This window comes from Chrysemys picta, chromosome 3 (genome assembly GCF_011386835.1).
Source record: "Chrysemys picta bellii isolate R12L10 chromosome 3, ASM1138683v2, whole genome shotgun sequence".
In the NCBI taxonomy this organism is placed as follows: Eukaryota; Metazoa; Chordata; order Testudines; family Emydidae; genus Chrysemys; species Chrysemys picta.
Window position 1 is genome coordinate 193,369,490 of NC_088793.1, and position 24,003 is coordinate 193,393,492.

Genomic DNA, 24,003 nt, shown 5'->3' on the forward strand with positions numbered 1-24,003 from the left:
TCATAGAGTTGAAGGCCAGAAGGGACCATCCAGTCTGACCGCCTGCATATCACAGGCCACCAACACCACTCAGCACCCACACACTAAACCCAAATAAACACACTAAATGATCAAAATGAGACCAAAGTGTTCCAGCACACAGGAGACTAGACTGTTATGTGCCACAGGCAGAGAACAGGAAGGACCGAGGTGCACCACTGCTCAAGGCCCCCCACAGTGGTGGGGAAATGATTACGTGAGATGTCCCCAGATAATCCTGGTAAGTGACCCACATTCACTCACTGCAGAGGAAGGTGAAAAACCCCTAAGGTCACTGCCAATCCGACCTGGGAGGAAGTTTCTTCCCAAACTGACATATGGCGATCAGTTAGACCCTAAGCATGTGAGCAAGACCAGCCAGCCAGCCCTTAAGAGAAAGAAAGCTCAGTGCTGCCTCCGAGCCCTGGCCCACCCTATCCAGTGTCCTGTCTCCAGCCATGGCGATCCTTGAAGCTTCACAGGAAGGCAATAAAAAACAAAAACCCAGAACACATCGGGGGGATCCCTTCCTGACTCTTCCAGGTGGCAGGCTGAAACCCTGAAGCATGAGCTTTTAACCCTGAAACATGCTCTAGCAACAAACATTCCTAGTCTCTATGGCAGTGGTGGGCAACCTGCGGCCCGCAGGCCACACGCGGCTAGTTAGGGTAATCAGCTGGCAGGCCGCCAGACCGTTTGTTTACATTTGCGTGGCTGCCTGCAAGCTCCCAGAGGCCACGGTTCACCATTCCCGGCCAATGGGAGCTGCGAGAAGCAGCGCGGGCCTGGCCAGGTAGGTTACTCCTGTCTACAGTTTGAGCAACCTAGCTGAGATTGTAGAGACTAAAGGTGTTTGTTGGTAGAGAACCTCCCCTCTACTCTCCATCAGACTTAAAAGCATAAAGATGATGGGGTAGAGCACTTGAGTCCTTGTGTATAGTAGGGAGCTTTCCAAACAGGGGCTGGGACTGTGGTGAGAGGAGAAGCAGCACCAGCAACGGCCGTCAGTACAGGGCCTGGAAATGGCGTTTAGGATCCCAGTTCTGAGAGAGCTGGGCAGGAGGAACAATTTCCCCAGCCCCCACAGTGTTTCCTACTGAAGGAAGCAAGATCCTCAGGGTTCCTGCCGCGTGGGTTCCTCCGGAGACTGCACTATTATTAATGGCTTGGCACGGCCCCATTTTTTTGTTTGACTGAGACAGCACATTTGTTCAGGGAGCCTAGAGCACCCAGACAGCATGTATATGAATCTAAATAGGTGCAGCACAGAAACTCTGCTATCCCATTCAAGCCAGAATATCACTGTGCATTGTGGGATTGAGGTCATTGTGTCTGTGTCTGACATTGTGCTCGTCCCCAGAACCTTGTCATTGATGAAGTAGTATTTAGAATCGGCACTTTGCCCAAGATGGAAATGTCTTCATTAACCATTGGGGCCTCTTCAAAGTCGTAGTTCATGGGAATTTTCCAGCTTGTCCCTTAGGGCTACTCTGTGCGGTGCTGGAGAGAAATAGGAAGAGAAGGGGCTGGCTGCAAATCACCTTGCTCTACTATACCTTAAATATGCAGTGCTGTTGTAGCTGTGTCAGTCCCAGGATATTAGAGAGAGAAGCTGGTTGAGGTAATATCTTTTATTGGACCAACTTCTGTTGGTGAGAGAGACACGCTTTTGAGCTTACACAGAGCTGAAGAAAAGCTCTGTGTAAACTGAAAAGTTTGTCTCTCTCACAACAGTAGCTGGTCTCAATAGAAGCTGCTCCACCCACCTTGTCTCTCTCAGACTGGCAATATAACATAGTCTGATGTTGCTTTTACAAACTTTGCCACCTGAGGGCAATGTGATTATGCATATGCTTAGCAAGCTAATAAGTAAGTGAGAGCCTGTGAAAGTCATTGTCTGGATGTGTTTCACTGTGGGCATTTTGAATATTATTTAAATGATTGGTGGAGTTTCAGTCCTTGGTTTTATTTCCAATTCCCCTCTCATCTTTTATCCACAATACACAAAAGAAGTCCTATCCAGAGCCCCAATCCTCCAAACAGAACTGTGCTCGGTATGCACTGTTTGCTCTTCAGGGAAAGCAGGGGATACACAGAAAAAAATGATTCCATTCTCATTTCAGAATCCCTCGTGGCTACAGGAAGCACTGTTCAATGTTCCCAAAGCCTCAATGCCTACTACAGGCTCTTGACTCCAGGGGGTATGTTTCTGATAGGAGAGAGAAACACTGAAAGATCGGATTTGGTAGGGACTAAGAATTAAGTGCTACTGACAGCCACCTCTCTTCATGTGTGTTGACTTCCCATGCTCTAGGTATAGTAGCCTAGAGTGTACCACTGCCCCCTACTGGATAGAATGTCAAGTGGTCGTAGCTAGATTGACCTCTTGTGGCTTACACCGGAGTGTTAATACCGCTACAGCTCACAGATATTATTTTTTAGCCTAGGTGGTATGAACTCACATTTCTGGAGCCTGAGTTCTATTCCTGCCAACAACTTGTCAGTCTTTGCCATAGGAGAATTGTCAGAGTCCCAAAGAAAGATTGATAGAGGGGCAGGATTCCAAGAAGAAGCAAGCAAACCAGACAAGATGGGTCAATATACCAGTCCAGTGGCTTTGCTGATCAGCAGTTTACTTATATTGCTCAGGGAAAAATGGAAATGCTGACAGTATATGTCCTGGACGGCCGTGGTGCACTCTTTGCAGACTGTCCAGGAGTGATTTGTCAGAATATGTTGAATTCCAAATATAAGCAATCTTAGAACTATCAAACAGTGAAGTAGCATGTTGGCGGAGGGATGGAGTTAATAGCTATATATTTAATTTAGATATCAATAATAATTAAAAAAACACCTTTAACGGGGTGGTCTGCCCCTTTAAGGGCTAGAGGCCTGGGACCAGCCAGCCTTGTTCATTAATTAAATGCAGCTGAGGAGGGGGCGGGGCCAGGTGTTTCCTATAAAGAGCAGGGCTGTTACTAGGTTGAGGGGAAGGAAAAGCCACAGGGCGTGCCTTGGGAGGGGCATCTAGAGCTCAGCTAAAAGAGCAAGGAAGAGCTGTGCTCACTGCTCCACCCCCTGCTCTGCCCCAAGCCCTCCCCCACTCCACCCCTTCCCCCAAGGCCCCTGCCCTTCCCCTCAGCCTGTCATGTTCTCGCCCCCCCCCCCAATGCACGTAAAACAGCTGATTGCGGGGGGAGAGGGAAGTAGGTGCTAATTGGTGGGGGCTGCCAGCAGGCAAGAGGTGCTGGGGAGCGGATGGGGGGCTGCTGACGTATTACTGTGGCTCTTTGGCAATGTACATTGGTAAATTCTGGCTCCTTCTCAGGCTCAGGCTGGCCACCCCTGCCTTATGGGTTCCCATAAACACATCCTGATAGGGTTGACAACCCTCCAGGATTGGCCTGGAGTCTCCCGGAATCGGCATCGATCGCCCGGTGACTGTCGAAAGCCATCCGGGAGATTTTAATAGGACATTTTCAGAAAATGACATTACCTCATGTTCAGGGTGGGTGGGGGTGGGAGGGGTTCTCCTGGAATAGCTTCAGTCAGAGTTGGCAACCATACACCTAGAGGCTGGAGAATGACAAAGGATTGCTGTACTAGGGCTTCTAGAAATATACCTTGCAATTACCCAGGCACAACTACACTAACAGTTGCAGTAAAGAGAGAGCCCACAATTCCTAACTCAGCCCGACAGGCCAGGCCAGGGGTGCAAAGTCCCTCCACAAGCTGCTGCCCTGTATCCTTTGCTGCGACCCCTGCCAAATATAGTGTGTCTGTCCAACTTGCAGGCCTTCCAACATCCGCTTTCAAGGCCCCCAATTCCTAGGTCCTAGTCAGGCCCAGCTCCTAAGGTGCCTGGCTTCTCCACTGCTGCTCTCAGCTGCTGCCCCTGGCCTGCTGCTTCTGTTCACACGCAGCCTCTGGGTCCATCTCTGACTACTGTTTCCCCTTCCTATACTGATGTGTTGTAGAGCCTTCTGCTGGCTGGGTGTTGGGTTGGAGCTTAACACATGGCCCAGTAATGAATTGTTAGACCTACTGAGCAGTGTAGTAGAGTAGTGATGGAGGGGAAGGTCTGAGAGTTAATATTAGAGAATATATACTTCACCGTGAGGAAGGCACGTAATAGTTAATATTGGAGACTGTTTTGTTGTAAAAACCAAACAAATTAACACTTGGCCTCCCTCTTCTGTGCTGCAATCTAGGGGTGGGTAGGAAGGGGAGGATGACAGCTTTTAAATATCTGGACCATTGCGTATATGGCTAGAGTAACATATCAGGGGGATAGGTTTTGTAATTCATTTCTTTAATTGTTCAGAATAACAGGAAGCAAAAGGACAAGGCGAATGAGGCAGCTGTATGCCACCTAAACCCCCAAATAAGGGAGCAGCCCCTAGGGAGACATTAGTATCTAATGAAGGGCTGGTTTCAAACAGAGGTGTGTTGTTTTTCAGTAATTGGGTTTCTCTGAAGATATCTACTTTATAGAGCCACATTTCTTCAGACTCCTTTCCTCATACTCACAACCTGGGGAGCTGACTAATCAGTTTATATGATTCAAGTTATGTCTGGGATGGGTTCATACACTGACCTTTAACCTCTGGAGGCTGGGCTTCAAATACTATTTAGCTCACAAATGGGAGTGGGTCTGGCAGAACCAGCCTTTGTATTTCAGGGTGGGTTTGCAAAACACATTTCACTCTCCTCACATCTCACACTTATCTGACTTATGGACTCACATCTAACCTAACCACATCTCTCTGCACAGGCCCTAAACAGCCAGGGGGAGAGCCAGTAAACAAAGATCCTCTGGAATAATAAAGCTGTCATCCATGAGGGAGAGGCTTGTGAGCGCCGGATACAGAGTGAACATGGGAGCTGGACGTAGAGTGTGGGGCTTGCCCCTACCTCAGGTAAGACTGACTGTACACCTCCGCACTTTCAGAACTAACTGCAAAAGTCACTTATTTGACCGAGCTTTCCCTCACTGATTTACACCTGCTCAGATGCAGACCCATAACCTAATTACGCGATTTCTCCTCCAGGGTGGGAAGGGATAAAGAGAGAGGTGAGTGTTATTTCTGTGTTTAAATATTTGGCTGGTGCTCAGCTACTACAGAGGTAGTGGCTCTATAAATACATAGACAGATGTTTGGGGTGTTACCAATTTACTTGGACCCATGCTTTAAAAGACTGGATCAGTAGGTTGTCACCAGCCTTGTCTTTTGACCAGATCCCAGGCCTTGTGCTGGGATCCTTGCACAGTTGCCACTATTTAAAGAATTATTTTTCAAGGGACAATTCCCCAGATAGAACCAGAGACTTATGGGCTACTAAATCCAGGGGAGAAGAGGGCTATATTCTTTTGTATTTTACTCTTATTTAATATTCGGAATAGCCACCAGTTATAATGTAACAAATGCTCCTATTCCTTTCCCTCCAATCGACAGGGTTACAAATTGAGCTGATTGAAGATTTTTCAGTCAAAACTGTTTTTCAATGGAAAATTGAGTTTTTGACTAAATGAAATGACTCCTGAAAGGTGATCTTCTGTTTAAAAAATCAATTTTTCATTAAAAGAACTGAACACTGGAGAACTGTAATATTTTGATTCAGATATGCTGCCATAGCACCTCATGGGAATTGTAGATCGGTTTTCTCATGTCCCCATTCTCCATGGGCAAGAGTCCCCAGCCGGACTATCTGCCATGATGTACCATGGCCTAGAACTCTGTGACACAGCACCTCCCCTCACCAGCGGGGGAGAGCAGGACACCTCATGGGAAATGTAATCCGACCAGGGACCCTGTCCCATAGAAAAGATGGGAGCACGAAGCACTGTGGCAGAATTTCTGACTCAAGTGGTTGTCGGCTGAAATATTTTGGCTATTGATTTTTTTTGTGCGTGTGTATCAAAAAGTCCAAAATCCTTCCCCCACCCCTAAATTCTGATCAGCTCTAGTTAGAGGACCTTTGCCAGAAGAGGACAATACTACATGGCAGCAGACCAAAATCACATTCACTAACTGCAAAGTTGTGAGCATCTGTCCTTGTTTATTCCCTATTGTCCATTTTCTCTCAGTCCATGTTCTCCCCATTCTTGCCATCTCCACATCATTATTGGTCTTTTCTTTTTCTCATTCCTGTCTCCTGTTTTCACTCTTATTTTAGTGCTCCCCCTTCTTATTGCTTTTCCTTCCATAATCAACCCAAGTTCTGCTCGCTCTCTCTCTCCCTGTGTCACATTGTCACTTGAACATTGCTCCTCTTCTTCTGTTCGCTGTCACCTTTGCTCCATGTATTCTTTTCTCTCTGCCCACTTACTCCTATCTGTGTTCTACTGTCTCTCTGCTGTCCTCTCCATATCTCTGTGTATCTTTAAATACACACACACACGCACACACACACAATTTTTAGCAGTTGTACTGCAATGCTAGTATAAACCATTATATTATCATTCTCATGTTTCAGATGGGAATACTAAGGCCCCAGCTGTGCAAAGCCAGATGCACATGTTTGCGCATTGTAAAGAGTCCCATTGACTTCAGTGGGACTACTGAAAACGTGTCTGGTTAAATGTGTGTAAGTCTTTGAAGGATCAGAGTCTGAGGCCGAAAGTTTAAATCACTTCTTCAAGGCCACAGAGTGAACCAAGATTAAAAACACAGGAGTCTCTTGCTCTAAGTCCAAGGCTTAGTCCACTGCACTAGCCTTCCTCATACTATAGAGATGCTTCTCCTTGTAGATAGAGGCTACTTTGGCTGCTCAACAGAAAACCAGGTCAGCTGAAGGCTGCTACCAAGCAGTGAGCTAGTGGCAGACCTAGCAGTATTGGTTCCAGTTCCCCATCCCCACAGGTGTTAATCAGTCTGGGGTCTCTCCAGAAATCAAGGAACCCAAGGCTGTGGGTTTCACAGGCCCTGAAGGCAAGGAAGGTGGTTGGGGGACAATGAATGACACACATTTGTTTAGGAGACATCAGTATAGACAAAAATTGAGGACAGCTGGTGAAAAGTGTGGAAAAAAAACAGTGTTGCCCTTAGGGCACTTTGGGGTGGGGGAAAACAAAATTCCTAAGCATTACGGACACACATTGTCTTCTATGATTTGAGTGACTGGGAAAATGATGCATGATGTGTACCATGAATGATTCCTTTGCCCTGAACTATGGCTTCATAGCAGATCTGCTCAACAATTTCAAAATGAAAAGGTTAGTCAAAATTTCAGTCAAAAGTTATTTTTTCCCCCTTTCAACATTTTTGCAATTGTTTTTCCTGGGTTTTGGTCAACTACACAGCCAGTAGAAGTTTTTTTGTATTTCAAAACTGTGATGAAATGTCAGTGTTGGAAATTAAAATTGATTTTTCCCCCTCAAAAAGTCCCTGTTTTTCAACCATCTCTAGTTAATACCACCCTCCACACAAAGCCTCCATGTAAGAGAGCTTCCAGAGGTGTTTATTGTATTGTTTACCATATATTTGTTTTCTCCATGATTTAAAAAAATCCCAGTGTGCCAACATAAAGAATACTTCAGACAACTTAGTCCATTTTGTCTTCTATGTCCTTTTAAAGCTAGAAAGCTGTGAAGGAATTTTTTTCATTACAGAAATGGCTAAAAGTCTTCTGATTATTTTGTTCCTTTGGAGTGGAAAGATATGTAAATGTTTTGTTTTTATTTGGCTGGGCTACAGTGCTTTCTATGGAGGCTAAGTATCATTCTGTACAGTGTACACTGGTTGAGACACTCTGCACCTCAGGGGAACACCCTGCACCCCCATGTTCATCCTTATAATATGATTGTGTGGTATCCAATGCAAAGTTTGTCATGTCAGGTGTCTTTGGAAGGCTCATGATGCACTGAGCATTGTTGTTATAGTAATGTCATAGGTTGTAATTTCATGTATATAGTTATGAGGCTGAAACTGTGTCCTCATGGCTTAAAACAAGGCCAGGCAAAACTCTCCAAGAGCCAGAGAGGCAGTTCACACCTCATCAGGACATGTATGGGACAAACCCAGCCCAGCCTCACAGGAACAAAGGACACTGCCCTAGGCAGCAACAAAAGATCTGTTGGACTCTCCAGTGAGTCACCCCCATTCCCTTGGTCATTTTGGGACTACAATGAGGTATTGCTCACCTGACTCTGAAGGCGGGGGGGCAAAGCCAAGAGGGAAGAAAGAACATGATAAAAGGGAGAGACGTTTGCCATGCTCTTCCTCTCTCTTCCACCTCCATCTACAGAATCCACCACCAAGCAACTGAAGCGCTGATCAAAGGGGAGAGCCTGGCTGAAGGGCAACCAGCCAGCCCGTGGTGAGAAGCATCTAAGTTTGTAAGGGCATTGAAAGTGTTACGAGCAGCTTAGAATGCGCTTTGCTTTGATTTCATTTGACCAAATCTGGCTTCATGTGCTTTGACTTATAATCACTTAAAATCTCTCTTTGTAGTTAATAAATCTGTTTGTTTTATTCTACCTGAAGCAGTGCGTTTGGTTTGAAGCGTGTCAGAGACTCCCCTTGGGATAACAAGCCTGGTACATATCAATTTCTTTGTTAAATTGATGATCTCATATAAGCTTGAGCGTCCAGCGGGCATAACTGGACACTGCAAGATGGAGGTTCCTAGGGTTGTGTCTGGGACCGGAGATATTGGCTAGTGTCATTCAGTTGCACAGTCCAAGCAGCAGCTGGCTAAAAGTGCTCACTCGCGTAGCTGGGAGCAGCTTACATGCTAGAGGCTGTGCGTGAACAGCCCAGGAGTGGGGGTTCTCACAGCAGAGCAGGGTAAGGTTGGCTCCCAGAGTCGAGGATTGGAGTGACCTAGCAGATCACCAGTCCAGATAACACCAGGGGAATGTCACGCTGGTGAACTTCCGGACTGTAGGATCTCAGTGTTAGCAAACCTTGTTAACAGACCACTCAAGTGTTCATGTCAAACATCAGATTAATAGACTACATGTGTTATTGATTTAATGGCAGCTATCACTGCTAAAAATTGATGCTTTCATTAGACAAATCAGGTTAACAACAGGCTCGTTGAGATTTGGCGAACTCTAGAGCTGGGGGCAGGGAGTCTTGGGATTGTTTTCCATACTGAAATACAACTGACAGGAGATGTCTAGAAGACGTGAAGCTCCTCTTAGCATCCAGATGTAATATGACAAAAACTTACCCAGATGGCTAGAAAACTAAAGTCATTGATGAAACAGGGAAATGGTTACTGCACCTTCTGTCTGGAGAACAGCTGTGGAATAGCTGTTTGATGGGGGGTATGCTCTGCCTGATATTTGTCCCCACATTCCTCTGAATAAGAAATCATTCTGGTTTGGTCCACCAGGCAAATCACTGTGAAAATTAGGGTCTTCTAAGAGGACAGTGATCCTATAGAGACAGTGGCCCTCAATGGCAGCCTGGGGTGGGGGTGCAAACAGGTAGCTCTAGTCCTAGGCTGGCTGGGCAATAGGCTAGTTGAGGGCGGGTTTAAACAACTGGAGGGACCCTAGGCCAGGGGTTCTCGCAACAAATTTTTTGGTGTCCTCAGAGTGCGGCCACCAACTCGTGCTGGTGGCCGCACTGACACTTTTTCCTAAAATTATTTATTTTTCCTAAAGTTAATAAAGTAATATGCGCATACATACATCCAAATCATTGTAATTTATTTATGTAAGGTTTGGGGTTTTTTTTTTGCAGACTAAATAATAAAAATCATGCACAGTTATCTCTCTTCTTTACTGGATCTAACAGAATAGAAACACAAATAAGGTGCTTTTCACGTTCTTGTCTTCTTTATTATTGTTTCTTTTGCTTTTTTGGTAAAAGTGATTGTCTGTCTAACAATTCTGAAGTAAATTTAAAAATGCTTTGACATAATCGAAGCCAAATAATAACGAAAAACATATCCGGGTGGCTTGGGTCTGGGGAGGGGCGGCACGGCTGCAGCTGGCCCGGGGCTTCTCCGGGCAGGTTGAGGGGGTGCGGGTCTCAGTGCTTCGGTCATCCTGGGGCTCCTCCAGCTGCAAGTGGGGGCACTCAGGGCTTCTCATGGCAGGGGGCTTGTGGCTCCGGGCGCAGGGGGTCTCGGGGCTCCAGCTGCTGGGGGGGGGGAGCATGGGCAGAAAGGGTGTAGTTGGGGGCTAGCCTCCCCAAACGGGGGCTCCGCCCGCTTCTCATGCACCCGCTGCTCACCACCTCACCCTCTGCTTGCCTCCTGTGTCCCTCCTCACTCCCCCACCTGCCGCTCTCCTCCTCACTCCCCTGCCACAGACACCCCCTACCCGCCACGAGAACTCCTGCTCGCTGGTGGCTCACCGCTCACCTCCAGACCCCCCTGCCCACCTCCTAACCCTGCCACTGGCTTGCCGCTTGCCTCCTTACTCCTCCGCCAGGGTCCCCCCCCGCTCGCCTCCTCACCTGCCCTCTGCTCGCCTCTCACCCTCTCAGCCCCCCGTCTCAACCCCTCAACCCCCCCCACCCGCTGCTCACCTTCTCACCCCCTCCTCGTCTACTCACCTTGCTCCTTAAGTGTTGTGTGTCCCACCTGTGTCTCCAGAGGGGCGGGGCATGCAGAACCAACAGGGAGGAAGGGGAGGGACTGATGCTCCCCCCCCACTGCCCAGTAAACTACCATGGCTGCATTTGAGAAACGGTGCCCTAGGCATACCTTCACATGCCCCCCCATACCACAGCCCTGTCTATCCATGTGTCATTGCCCTGCAGCCATGTTGTCTGGGATCCCACCAGCCCTCCCCCCAGTCGGCACAGCAGTCCCAGCCCTGCTTGGGGTGGTAAGCGGCAGGACCCACTCACACAAGCGCAGCTTGCTGGGCTGGTAGGCATGCTGCCACTATTCCTTTTTGCACAGGCCAGAACCTTTCTCCCTCCTCGAGTGCTGCTCCGTGTAATCAGTGGAGTGTGCTCCGTCCAGGAGGAGCAAGGACTCACTCCCCACCCACCTGAACAGAGCACCCAGCTCCCCAATGGAGGGAACTGTGTGTGGAGGTTGCTCATACTGCTCCAGCAGAAGTCTCTGGGTGGGGCGGGGGCACCCACTGCCACCACCCCACCAGAGCCATAATGGGATATCCCTCTCTCCGCAAAGTCCTCTGCTGGGGTAGAGTCTGTAGACTTCCCTCTCTCCCCGTCCTCATATTTATTTGAGTGTTTACTATTGCTCACTAAAAGAGCTCCCACCTAACATGCTAGGCTGCCCCAATGCTGTTATAAATGCAGGGTCCCCTGCTCTGAGGCGGGGAAGTGACCGTCAGTGTTTCCTTTGTGTGGCTGAGCTCAAGTTTCCCGCCTACCAGGAGTGCTGTGCAGGGACCCAGAATTCCCTTTTGTGGAGGGTTTCAAGTCTTTGATATTTGTCTTGCTCCCAAAAACCATCTACTTCAAAAATTCTCCGCAAAAAGCAATTCAGAACATTCTTTGTTTGGGGTTGATCTAAATGTTTAGTTTAAACAACCGCAAAATGTTTTGCTCTGATATTTTCCTTTTTTACTTTAAATGTTTTTATTTTGTATTATAATATAGAAACAAAGTGGCCTTAAAATGAAAAACCGAAATGTTTTGCTCCAAAAAGTTCAAAACATCGTGAAATATTTTCCCCCCAGTTTTTCTTCAACACAAAATTTCAACAAAATTAACACAATTTCACAGTGTTCCAACTTTGACAGAACTTCATTCTCTGAGGGAAAATGGTCCCCTCGTAGCTTTTCCAATCAGCTCTACCTATGAGTGCAAGCAGTCCCACTTTGATTCCCTCTGCTCCATGTCCCTTCCCTGACTCCATCTCCTTCCCTGACTCCATCTTTCACTCTCTCCTTGTCCCTTCTGCATTCATCACCACCTCCTCTCTTCCACTCACCTGCTCCCTCCCACTCACTCTTATCTTTAAAACTTCAGCTCTCACGCTCACTTGTTCTGCACAGAGAGAAAGGGGGGATGAGACGGGGGAGGGAAGGCAGCCCAGCCACACACACTCAGCTAGCCAGGTCCTCCCTAGCCTACCAAGATCCAGAGGCTGAGTTTCTCCTCATCTGGCTGTGGGAGATGCTGCAGTGGTTGTGACCCCTTCCTACCCTGGTAACTGGAGTGTACCAGCGCCAGCAGCAGTCTCCCTGGCCTCCCTTCCCAGGATAAAACTGGCATTTAATGTGTAGGTTGGCTGAAGTAGATTCTAAACAAACAGGGCCCCAGTCTCCTCTCCTGTAGTCCGGTTGTAGATGAATGTCCATTCATTTTGATGGTTAGTCCTGCTCTACAGTGGTGTGAGAGGAGAATTAGACCCATAGGAAGCCTACAGATAGTCAAGCAGGGAGACTGGGCTACAGAACCACAATAGACACTTGAGACTGGACCCAGTCCTGTAAGTGGCCCACTCCCATTGGAGACACCCGCATTAAATCAAATCACTCGTATACAGAAGGATGGCAGGCTCGGGCCCATTGATTGTGAGACTGCTTTATGCTTTCTCAGGACAATTGCACAGTCCAATTCCAATTGCAGCAATCTGGATCGCTTGGTAAACTGGGCACAAGCAAACAACGTGTGTTTTAATACAGCTAATTGTAAAATATATACCTGTAGGAACAAAGACTGTAGGCCATATGTACATGATAGGGGACTCTACCCTGGGAAGCCGTGACTCTGAAAAAGATTTAGGGATTGTGGTGGATAATCAGCTGAACATGAGAAATGTGTGATGTGGTGGCCAAAAGAGCTTATGCAATCCTGGGATGTATAAACCAGGGAATCTCGAGTAGGCGTAGAGAAGTATAACACAATCCAATGGCTGGAAATTGAGGTAGGACAAACTCAGTCTGGAAATAAAGTGTACATTTTTGATGGTGAGAATAATTAATCATTGTAACAATTTACCAAGTGTCATGGTGGATTCTCCATCACTAGCAGCTTTTAAATCAAGATTGGATGCTTTTCTAAAAGATCTATGGTCTGGGAATTATTTTGGGGAAGCAATATGTCCTATGTTATACAGGAGGTCAGACTAGATGAGCACAATGGTCCCTTCTGGCCTTGGAATCTACGAATCTATGCTTGGCATGATTTGTCATGTCTTACCGTGTCACATTCCCATAGCTCTATAATAACTCTACAGATTAAAAAGAGACTAAAATCTCATTAATTAAGTTTACATGTGAAAAGTCCCTTGCTACACGACCATCTGAAATGTCCTGGTGTTAGGCTGTTTAAGGGTGTTTGTGCTACTCAACCATGAGGAGGGATTCATAATGCTTAAGGAGAGGCCCAGGATTTTCAAAAGGGACTAAGTGGCTTTGGATGCCTCTGGTTTTAATTGGCCCAGTTGAGACCCCGTAACAGAGCATGACTTTCAGAAAGTGCTGAGTGCCTGCCCTCTGAAAATCAGGCCCCTTTAAGGTGTCTTAACTTGGGCACAGAAAATCACTAGTTATTTTTGAAAATCTTGGCTGTCATATGGATTGAAATGGGGGAATAAGTGAAATGTGTCCATCATTGAGTATTGAGGACAGTCCAGTTCGATCAGTTAAAAAAAAAAAAAGCTAGAAACTAAGTGCTGAAATAATAGCAGAACACAAGTCATAACTTCTAAGGAAGCAAATCGGCTAAGAGAGGCACTAGCTGGGTGATGTTCGTGGTGCTTCTGACTAAGATGAATTGTAGTATCAGTTTTCTATCTGATTGGAAGCATATAGGTTGCACTTCAGGGAATGATGTGCAGGGCTTAATGATATAATAGGGCTTTTCCATCTCTCGCAGCCATGATCCAATAGCACAAATAGATACACGAAACTCAAGCAGAGAAAATTGCACAGATTTAAATAAATAATGAGGCTGAGTCTTCGAACTGCAGTGTAAGGAAACCCTGCTGAGAGTCCAAATCCTGCAGGCTTTACTCAGGCAAAACTCCCATAGGAATTCACCTAGGGACTTCAGTGTATACCAGGAACAGTATAAAGGGGCAATACTGCTAGCCCCTTTCCACCTCTGCTACCACATTTAAAGCTAGAGTGGTTTTTTTCATACTGTAGCACTAGAGCTCCATGTTTATGGGGATGCCATTAGGACTGAGCCGATCGCTTCCCCTGCCAGCAGGCTGTCATGAGGCGGGTGGAACCTTGACCCAGCCTTCTTCCAATACTCCTGGGGGGATTCTGTGCCAAAAATTTAAAAATTCTGTGCACAATATTTAAATTTTTTGCAAAATTCTGCATATTTTATTTGTCAAAATAACACAGTATAATCATATCCATTTCAATTATTTTGGTAATTTATTTCAAAATACCTGTCAACAAGTATGTCTGTAACAATACAGACAACAAAAAAGATTCAGCAAATGTTTTTTGACAAATAGATTCCTTACTAGGCATATTAATACAGAACTCTGAGTAATAATTCATTTAAACTACAATACAGAAACTTATTTCCCGCATCCCTCAGAAGCAGTGCAAAGGCTTGGGGGAGTCAGGGGAACAGTGGAGCTGAAGGAGAGGGAAGTAATTACTGGGACTGTGAGTGAACCTAGAGGGTTGTTGGGTGTGGGTGGAAGAAGTATGGAACAGTTTTTTGGGGGGAAGCGGGGAAGAATTGTTAGGCAGTTGGGGAGCCTTCCCCATGCAGACCCTGGCTGACCCCTAGTCTCTCCCAATCAGACAGGCACATCTGCCCTGTCTCCATGTGTCCCTGCACCCCCATATGCCATGTGTCCCTGCACCCCACTTAGCCACTCCTCCTTGCCCCATTTCTATGTGTTCCTGCACCCCCATTCATCCACCCCATCCCATGTGTTCCTGCACCCCTTCACCTGCCCCACGTGTCCCTGCACCCCCACTCAGCCACTGCTCCATCCCCATGTGGCCCAGCACCCCCACTTCCATTCAGCCCCACCCCAGTCTGTCCCCCCACTAGCCCTTCTGAACCCCAGTCTGTGATTTCCCAGCAGCCCCATATGCCCCACTCTGTCCGTCCCTCCATATCCCGTGCTGCCTTACCTGGCCCTATGGACAGGGCACTATGAGGAAAGCATCTTCTGCCCCCTCCCTCTCCGTGGCTGGTTGCTTTGGTCCATGAGCTGGCTGCCCTCTGTTCTGGTGCCACAGCAGCGCCTGGTGGGTGAAAGATGTAATTGCAGCACCTCTCTGGCAGAATGTATTTTCTGCAGAGAAAAAAAAATCTGTGGGAGACATGAATTCTGCATGTGCATAATGGCACAGAATTCACCCAGGAGTAGTTAAACTTCCTACCTTTTTTAGCATTCTGATCCCCCGGATAAAAGGGACTCGGCAGTCCCTGAGTTCCTCAGCTGTACCACTCTGCTCATACAGTCAAGCAAGGGACAATATGGTCCCTGCATTATAGCAGGGTTTGGGGTTTCCAGTCTTATTCCCATCTTGTGTTAGAGGGAAGGGGAAATATAAGTTTGTCCTGAAGGCCAATAGATATCCCAGAGTGGTTTGTCCTGGATTGATATCCTGTTCAGTTTGGTCCAACCTGTGTCCTTTTGCGGAGTAAGGAGTGTTGTCTTAAATTTTCCATGTTCTTTATTACAATAATTGATTTGCACCTAAGGTGACTATACCAGATCCTCTAGTACAGCTTAGCAGCTTTTAACATGAGGAGAATTGAAACCTCGCATAGCAATTGATCATTCACACATCATAGCACCTCCAAATCAAGGACCACAAAACAGGTTCCCTATACAGAGACAGAATGCTTGTGACTGTACATTCTCTCTAACACAAGATCATACAGGTGCACTACCTGTATCAGCCAATAATTTCCTCTTTTTTTGTTTGTTTTCATTGTTTGTTTGTTTTGTTTAGGATGTTTAGTTTTATAAAAATAGGAAAATATCAACTAAAACCCCCCAAAATGGGGAAGTGCCAGAGATTCCATGAAGTCCACTAGGGACTTCACTATTGCTAGTGCTTCTATGTGGAAGGTGCTCAGATGCTATTGGGATGGGTGGCAGTATAAAACTCTAAGACAGATAGACAGAGGTTACACACCCTGGATGCTTCCCTAACAAAACAAAACAATTTCTCCTTACCACGTTTAAATTTCAGTTTGCCTCTTTATTGAATGCTCTGTGGAGACCAAAGGCCAAATTCTCAGCTGGTGTAAATCATGTTGCTTTACCAAAGTCTGTAAAGCTATGATGATTTACACCAACTGAGGATCCAGCCTCACATATGAACTGAGAAACCCCAGTTCCCATTGACTTCACAGAAGCTGTGGGCACTCAGCGTCTCCCAAGGTGTGACCCCAAGTTAAGGGAACTCAGAAAAATCGAACCTCTCAGAAAACTGTGAGCAAAATTAACAGTCTGAGTGAACATGACTCACCGTGACTGAGAACTTTCTGTGTTCCTCTCTGAAGTACACAAAAACATTTTCTGGCTTTATGAATCACCAGAAAATGGCAGCTGAATGTGTTTTGACCTAAGCTAAGCTGAGAATGCATGTTAGGAGGAGGATGAATAGCTCTTCTTTGAAATAACACCGTGACCTGTGGCAACTTCTTTGTAAAAAAACAACAATAATGGAAATGGGATTTTGGGGGTGAATTAAAACAGGAAAGGCCTAATGCTTTTGGAATGAATTTAATGCTGCTGAAAGATGCTGACTGACAGCAGGGACTAGGAACCCTCGCTAGATCTGATTGTAAACAGCACAGGGTTTGCACAGTGCGTGAGTGACGGACACCATTTTGGCTGACATGCTGAGGCCTGAATGGGAATCTCCAGAGCTAATAGCAGGAGTCTCTACAGCTTGAGCTAAAGCGTCAGGCTGTCAGGCTACAGCTGTAACAGACCTATATTCTCGCTGGACTGGGCATTGTGGGGTGTGTGTAACATACAGTGGCCAATGGTTTATACAAGATTCTCGGAGCCTCAACCCTGACCTGTGGGCACTTTCTCTAGAGCTAAGAGGGCAGTCCAGTCTCCATAGCTGTTCCCTCATTGGCTTCTCCATTGATATTACTAACAAGGGGGACAAACAGTTGTCAAGTGGTAGCTAGGGGAGAGAAGGGACATGGGAAATCATCCTGTCTCACAGGAAGACCTACGGGATGTTTCTTTGTGAGGAAGAAAACTGCAACTCGTTCCCATTGGAGGGAGGAGGTGTTGTAATGGGCAGTGGTTTGGTCCCAAATTCTGCAGATCTCAAGGGAGCCATTAGAAGCACAGGGCCACCTACCTGCAGGCCCTTTCCCTCTGCACTCATTCTGGTGTCCCTTCCCATCCCCTGGCTTACTGGCAATGGCACTGCTGCTAGGCACTCTACAATGGACGCCCCCAGAGTCCCCACTCAAATAGTAGGCTCCCAGCACGGAGGAACACTGGACAAAAGCCATTGCAGCCTCAGACTATATTAGCAGGTTGGAGCCTGACCACACGCCTCCCCCATCTAGCTCCCCCCTCTTGGAGCTTGTGCCTGCCTTCCCCACAAGCAAGCCAAGGCACTGTGGCAGCATGAGTCTTAGCTCATGCATAGGCACATGGAGGTTGGAGAAGACAGCACTGGGACCTATTACAGCCACACAAGCAAAATATAGTCCCTAGGCTAGATCTGAACCTGTGAGCGAGGGAGCTGAATGGACCAACTTAACGACAACGGCAAAGTCATTTACTTGGCAAATTTTTCTGCTGGCAATTATTTTGATGCTCCTATTAAGGGAAGTTAAAAGAGAGAAAGCTATGTTATGCAGACACAATTTATGCTACTACAGTTAGGGCCTTATTAGCTTTTCCATTATAAATCCCTAATTTATAATATAGGTCAATAAAGCTATGGTATTTCTATAGGCTGTAACTCATGTCTTCTAGCAATGTTGCTAATGTTTATAGCTTTTCTAAGTGGCATACGTGTGTGTGATGGAGTCGCTCTGAGATGCATGGACCTGGGGGGAGCTCAGTTCCAATCTAATCGATCTTCTTTCCAAATTGGTTTCACCAAAGATGCATCCAAACTGGGCTGGAGAGTTTGCATATTGTAGAAAGGATCCACATCTGGGGAACTTCCTTCTACATAATACAGTGTGGGAAGGAAGTTAGTCCTGTAGATGAGGGACATTCTGGATGCTCTAGACTAGGACTGTCAATTAATCGCAGTTAACTCATGCGATTAACTCAAAAAATTTAATCGCAATTAAAAAAAATAATCGTGATTAATCGCACTTATAACAATAGAGTACCAATTGAATATTTCTGGATGTTTTCTACATTTTCAATATTAATTTCAATTACAGCACCTCACAGTACTCACTTTATATTCTTTTTTATTACAAATATATACTGTAAAAATCATAAACAAAAGAAATAGTATTTTTCAATTCACCTCATACGAGTACTGAAGTGCAATCTCTTTATTGTGAAAGTGTAACTTACAAATGCAGATTTTTTTTGGTTATATAACTGCACTCAAAAACAAAACTGTGTAAAACTTTAGAGCCTACAAGTCCACTCAGTCCTACTTCTTATTCTGCCAATCACTAAGACAAACAAGTATGTTTACACTGACGGGAGATACTGCTGCCTGCTTCTTATTTACAATGTCATCTGGAAGGCATTCACATGGCACTTTTGTAGCCGGCGTTGCAAGATATTTACATGCCAGTTATGCTAAACATTCATATACCACTTCATGCTTTGGCCACCATTCCAGAGGACATGCTTCTATTGATGCTCATTAAAATAATAATCCATCAATTAAATTTGTGACTGTACTCCTTGGGGGGAGAATTGCATGTTTCCTGCTCTGTTTTACCCGCATTCTGCATATATTTCATGTTATAGCAGTCTTGGATAATGGCCCAGAACATGTTCGTTTTAAGAACACTTTCACAGCAGATTTGACAAAATGCAAAGAAAGTACCGATGTGAGATTTCTAAAACTAGCTACAGCACTCGACCCAAGGTTTAAGAATCTGTTAAGTGCCGTCCAAAATCTGAGAGGGACGAGGTGTGGAGCATGCTTTCAGACATCTTAAAAGAGCAACACTCCAATGAGGAAACTACAGAACCCGAACCATAGGCGCCGACTTCTGCTCCCACCGGTGGGTGCTCGACCCTCCCTCTGCCTAGGGTTACCATATTTTAATTTAAAAAAAGGAGGACACTCCAAGGGGCCCCAGCCCCGCCCCAACCCTGCCCCTTCCCTGCCCCAGCCCTGCCCAAACTCTGTCCCTTCCCCGCCCCTTCCCCAAAGTCCCCGCCCCAACTCTGCCCCCTCCCCTGAACGCTCCACCCCCCTGCTCCTCCCCCTCCCCTGCTTCCCGCGAATCAAATGTTCGCAGGACGCCTGAATCAGGGAGGCAGCAGGTAGGCTGGGGCTGGGCGCGGCATGGCCCAGTCCGACCCCCCGCGGCCGAGCGGCTCTCTCCAGTGGCTGAGTGGCTCCCTCTGGCGGCCGGCCGGCCCAGGCCAAGAGGCTCTGGCCCCGGCGTCTCCCGCCCGGCTCGGCTCGGGACCTGGGGCACCGGCCCTGGTTCCGGCCAAGTGGCTCCAGCCCGCCCTGGCCCCAGCAGCCCCAGCCGAGCACCGCCGGCCCCAGTGGCGCCGGCCAGGACCCAGGTCCCACGACCCCTCCCTCCCTATTTTCCCAGACATGTCCGGCTTTTGGGGATTTCCTCCCGGCCGGGGATTTGAGGCCCAAAAATCCGGACATGTCCGGGAAAATCCGGCCGTATGTTAACCCTACGTCTGCCCCAACCCTGACTCCACCCCTTCCATGATGCCCCGCCCCCCACCCTTGTCCCACCCCCATTCCAACCCCTTCCCCAATGTCTGTGCCCCAATTCTGGTCTCTCCCTGCCCCTATTCCAACTCCTTCCCTAAATCCCCACCCCAGCCCCGCCTCTTCCCCACCTCCTCCCCTAAGTGCGCCACGTTCCCGCTCCTCCCCCACCCTCACAGGGCTTGCTACGCTGCCAAACAGCTGTCTGTCCGCGGCCGGGTGGGAAGCGCTGGGAGGTAGGCTTAGGAACGGGGATGTGGCATGCTTGGGGGGAAGGTGGAGGAGGAGGAGGAGGTGGAGCAGGGGGGAGGGGAGCTTGGTTGCCGATGGGTGCAGAGCACCCACTAATTTTTCCCCGTGGGTGCTCCAGCCCTGAAGCACCCACAGAGTCGGCGCCTATGACCCAAACGACCAAAAAAGAAAATTAACCTTCTGCTGGTGGCAACTGACTCGGATGATGAAAATAAACATGCATCAGTCTGCTCTACTTTGGATTGTTATCAAGCAGAACCCATCATCAGCATGGAAGCATGTCCTCTGGAATGGTGGTTGAAGCATGAAGGGACATATAAGTCTTTTGCACATCTGGCATGTTAATATCTTGCAACGCCAGCTACAACAGTGCCATGCGAACACCTGTTCTCACTTTCAGGTGACATTGTAAACAAGAAGCAGGGAGCATTATCTCCTGCAAATTGTAACCAATCTGAGTTTGTTTGTCTGAGTGATTGGTTGAACAAGAAGTAGGACTGAGTGGACTTGTAGGCTCTAAAGTTTTACACTGTTTTATTTTTGAATGCAGGTTTTTTGTACATAATTCTACATTTGTCAGTTCAACTTTCATGATAAAGAGATTGCACTACAGTACTTGCATGAGGTGAATTGAAAAATACAATTTGTTTGTTTTTTACAGTGCAAATATTTGGAATCAAAAATAAATATAAAGTGAGCCCTGTACACTTTGTATTCTGTGTTGCAATTGAAATTAATATATTTGAAAATATAGAAAACATCCAGAAATATTTAAAATAAGTGGTATTCTATTGTTTAACAGTGCAATTAATCACAATTGTTTTAATCATGCAATTAAATTGCAATTAATTTTTTAATCACTTGCCAGCCCTACTCTGGACACATTGGGAAAACTGGGGTACATCAAAACAGGGTTTGTTCAATGGGTCAATCCAGCTCAACATATAATATTAATTAGTTGTACTGATGTGTCTCTATTTGTTCTCATCAGGTAGAAAAGGGATACATTCTTTCTGTTACAGAGGTACTATAGGCCCCACTTGAGACTGAGGCCCCGTTGTAAGGACTTTTAGGGAGCCTTACAATATACCTCTCGCTGTATCCCCCCTTAAGCCCATCTATCAGAGCTGGAATAAAATAAAGCACCACATGGATATGAACTCACAACAACACTTTATTTACTAAAGGAGAAGGAAGGAAGGGGCGGGGGATGGATTAAGGACACTGGAGATTTGGAATATAAACATACACATGCACACACACACTCAATAAAGCAAAATGTTTTTCTACCTCTTTCAGGTACCGCTGGTGGCGAGGCAGCAGAATCCAGACTGGTGAGATCAGCGATGGACACCAATGGTGGATCACAGGTGTCGAAGGCAGGTAAGTAACCCTATCTCAGACCCACTCTATCCCTTGTTGCGTTGTCTATGGGTGAATGTTAGATCTAACTAGTCCGAGAGTGCACGTCTGCTTCCCAAAAGAAAATAACTAATAAACCCCAAGATGACAACTTCGTTCAGTGGGTGGCTACTGCAGGCCAGTAACCAATGTGGAAGGTGTACCACACACCACAGAGAGAGAGCTTTTAGACACCTGAGCCCCAAAGATTCCAGCACTCAAGAGCCCCTGGCCCCTCCCTTCTTTTGTTTATATAGAAACCGGTTACTTAGCAATAACTGATTCCCGCTCTTTTCACTTTTCCACCTTTTGCCCAGAATAGGGGAACAAGAAACTGTCACAACATGGAGGTCACCTTGTTCTTATCCAGACCAAGAGGGCCACCTAAGAAACAATGCCCTAAAATCCAACTGGGTGTGTGCCATCCCCAAGAATTTGGCAGGGCTGTAATTAACACTGTGGTGTCAGGCATTCAGCAAGCATGCAGCGAGAGACAGACAGTCCTTGCCCAGAAGAGCTGTATACATAAGACAGATAAAGGGTAGAAGGGAAACAGAGAAGATGTGACTTGCCCACCGTTATGTGGTAGGTCAGGGGCAGAGCTGGGAATAGACCCAGCCCAGTGCCCTCTCCACTAGACTAGTCTGTCTCCTTTGCATGAGGATTTTCTCCTCTTGTCTTCCATTTCCAGAAATGAACACTGTCAGCTGGGTGGTTTGTTATAGTGAGATTTCTGTTAACAAAAAATTGATCAGACTGGGTTAGCGGGCAGCAGGGAAAGGCCTGCCTCTCAGTGGGCAGAATTTTGTGTTATTTTCTAGTGGTCTTTGTAAAGTGCAGCCTCTTCTGATTTGCTGTGTCTCAGGACTCTTTCTTTTTGCCTCAACTCCAGACAGTGCTCAAAGGATGAAGGCGCTAAGCTCAGTCGCCTTATTTCAGCAGGGACTGAATACCAGACAGCCTGACTTTTTGCAGATCCTCACCTGCACCAGTGCTCCCACCGAATAGCTGAGAAGGCAGAAGGAACACAGGAGGCTTCAAGCCATTTTTGTGCTTCCCCAAACCCAGGGTACTGGAAGCCAGGCAGGACCCTGGGGTTTGCATCACATGCTCTCACTTCCCAAACGCACCCCGGTGGGTGCAGGATTGGGTAGGGAGTGTCACAGAATTGGCCAGCCAGGGATTCTGCCATGCCAGGGGAATGAGGGGTTTATGGGCCAAATGTTTAAAGAAAGAAGTATACAATTAATTTGGCTATGAATCCTGGTGCCTGAAAGCCATCACCTGCCTGAAGGAGAGAATGCCACCAGCTGCGTATCCTGTATGGTCTCTTGACTGGCACACGCAACTTTTCCAGTTGACGTTTTCACATGGCTAAACTGTTTTGGCAACCCTCTTTTGACAGAGTTAGGGTACAGTGTGAAACTGAGAGACACGTCTGCCTGTTAAAACATTAAACTGACTTGAAGTCAGTGTTCTTACTACCTATCATGTGCTCCACTCTTGCGTTTGTCTGATGTGAGTTGTGGATGGACTGTGAGGGGATATTCAGCCATCTAACCGATGAGATGCACTCTACACTGTCACAAGATAACTGGCTTGGATGTCAAAGAAGTTGCACATGATATTGATAATGAATGTAGAGGAAGATGATACACAGCCATGTAATGTCATACTTAGTGGCTTTATAAGAACATAGGAAATTCCAGGACATAATAAAGTCCAGATGCCAGGCTAAGATCATCTCCTAAATTAGCAGTTGTTCTTTGCAATTCTTCCTCTCACGCCCAAATACTGATCTAACTCTCTATATAAACTATTTCTATTAGTTGCTTCCATTATTTCCCTTAGTAATTTATTCAGTATGCTAACCAGTGTCCTTGGAAAGAAATTCCACCTACATTTATTTTGCTCATGACTTTTGATGTAAGTGTGTGTCCTCTCTTTTCTCCACGTGACACTCGCTGACACCCCATTGGATGGAGAATCTCATTCTTCCACCCCTTTAGAATGTTGTCTGTTTAGTGAGATGCTCTTGTAGAGTTTGACCCTACCCAGCATAGGCACAGAGGGCTGTGTGTATAAAGAAGAGGTGAAAAGTTAGGAGCAAGACAAGGGGACTTCTAGTGTATGGGAACTGGGTGGTGTCCTTTTAAATAGATTGTGGGCCCTATACTTTTCTGTTGCAGAAGCCATCGGAACCTAACAGAGAAGCAAAGTATCTTACCTTTATGTATATGTTTGTATGGAGTTAGTAACTATGGTATTTGGAACCCAAGTGTGTTCATATGGTTTCCTCAGATTCTTAAGAATTCTTAGAGAGGAAGGATGGTCCAGGGGTTGGGCAGCCGACTTGGGAGGCCTAGGTTCAATCCCCTGCTTTGCTATGGACTCCCTGGGTGACCTTGGGCAAGTCACTTAGCTTCTCCGTGTCTCAGTAAAATGAGAATAATAGCATGTCCCTGCCTCACTAGAGTGTTTGGAGAATACACTAAAGACTGTGAAGTGCGTTGAGAGCCAATGTTGAAAGGACTATAGAGGAGCTAGGTATTATTATTAATGTTGCATGAAGAACAAAGACACAACAGAAC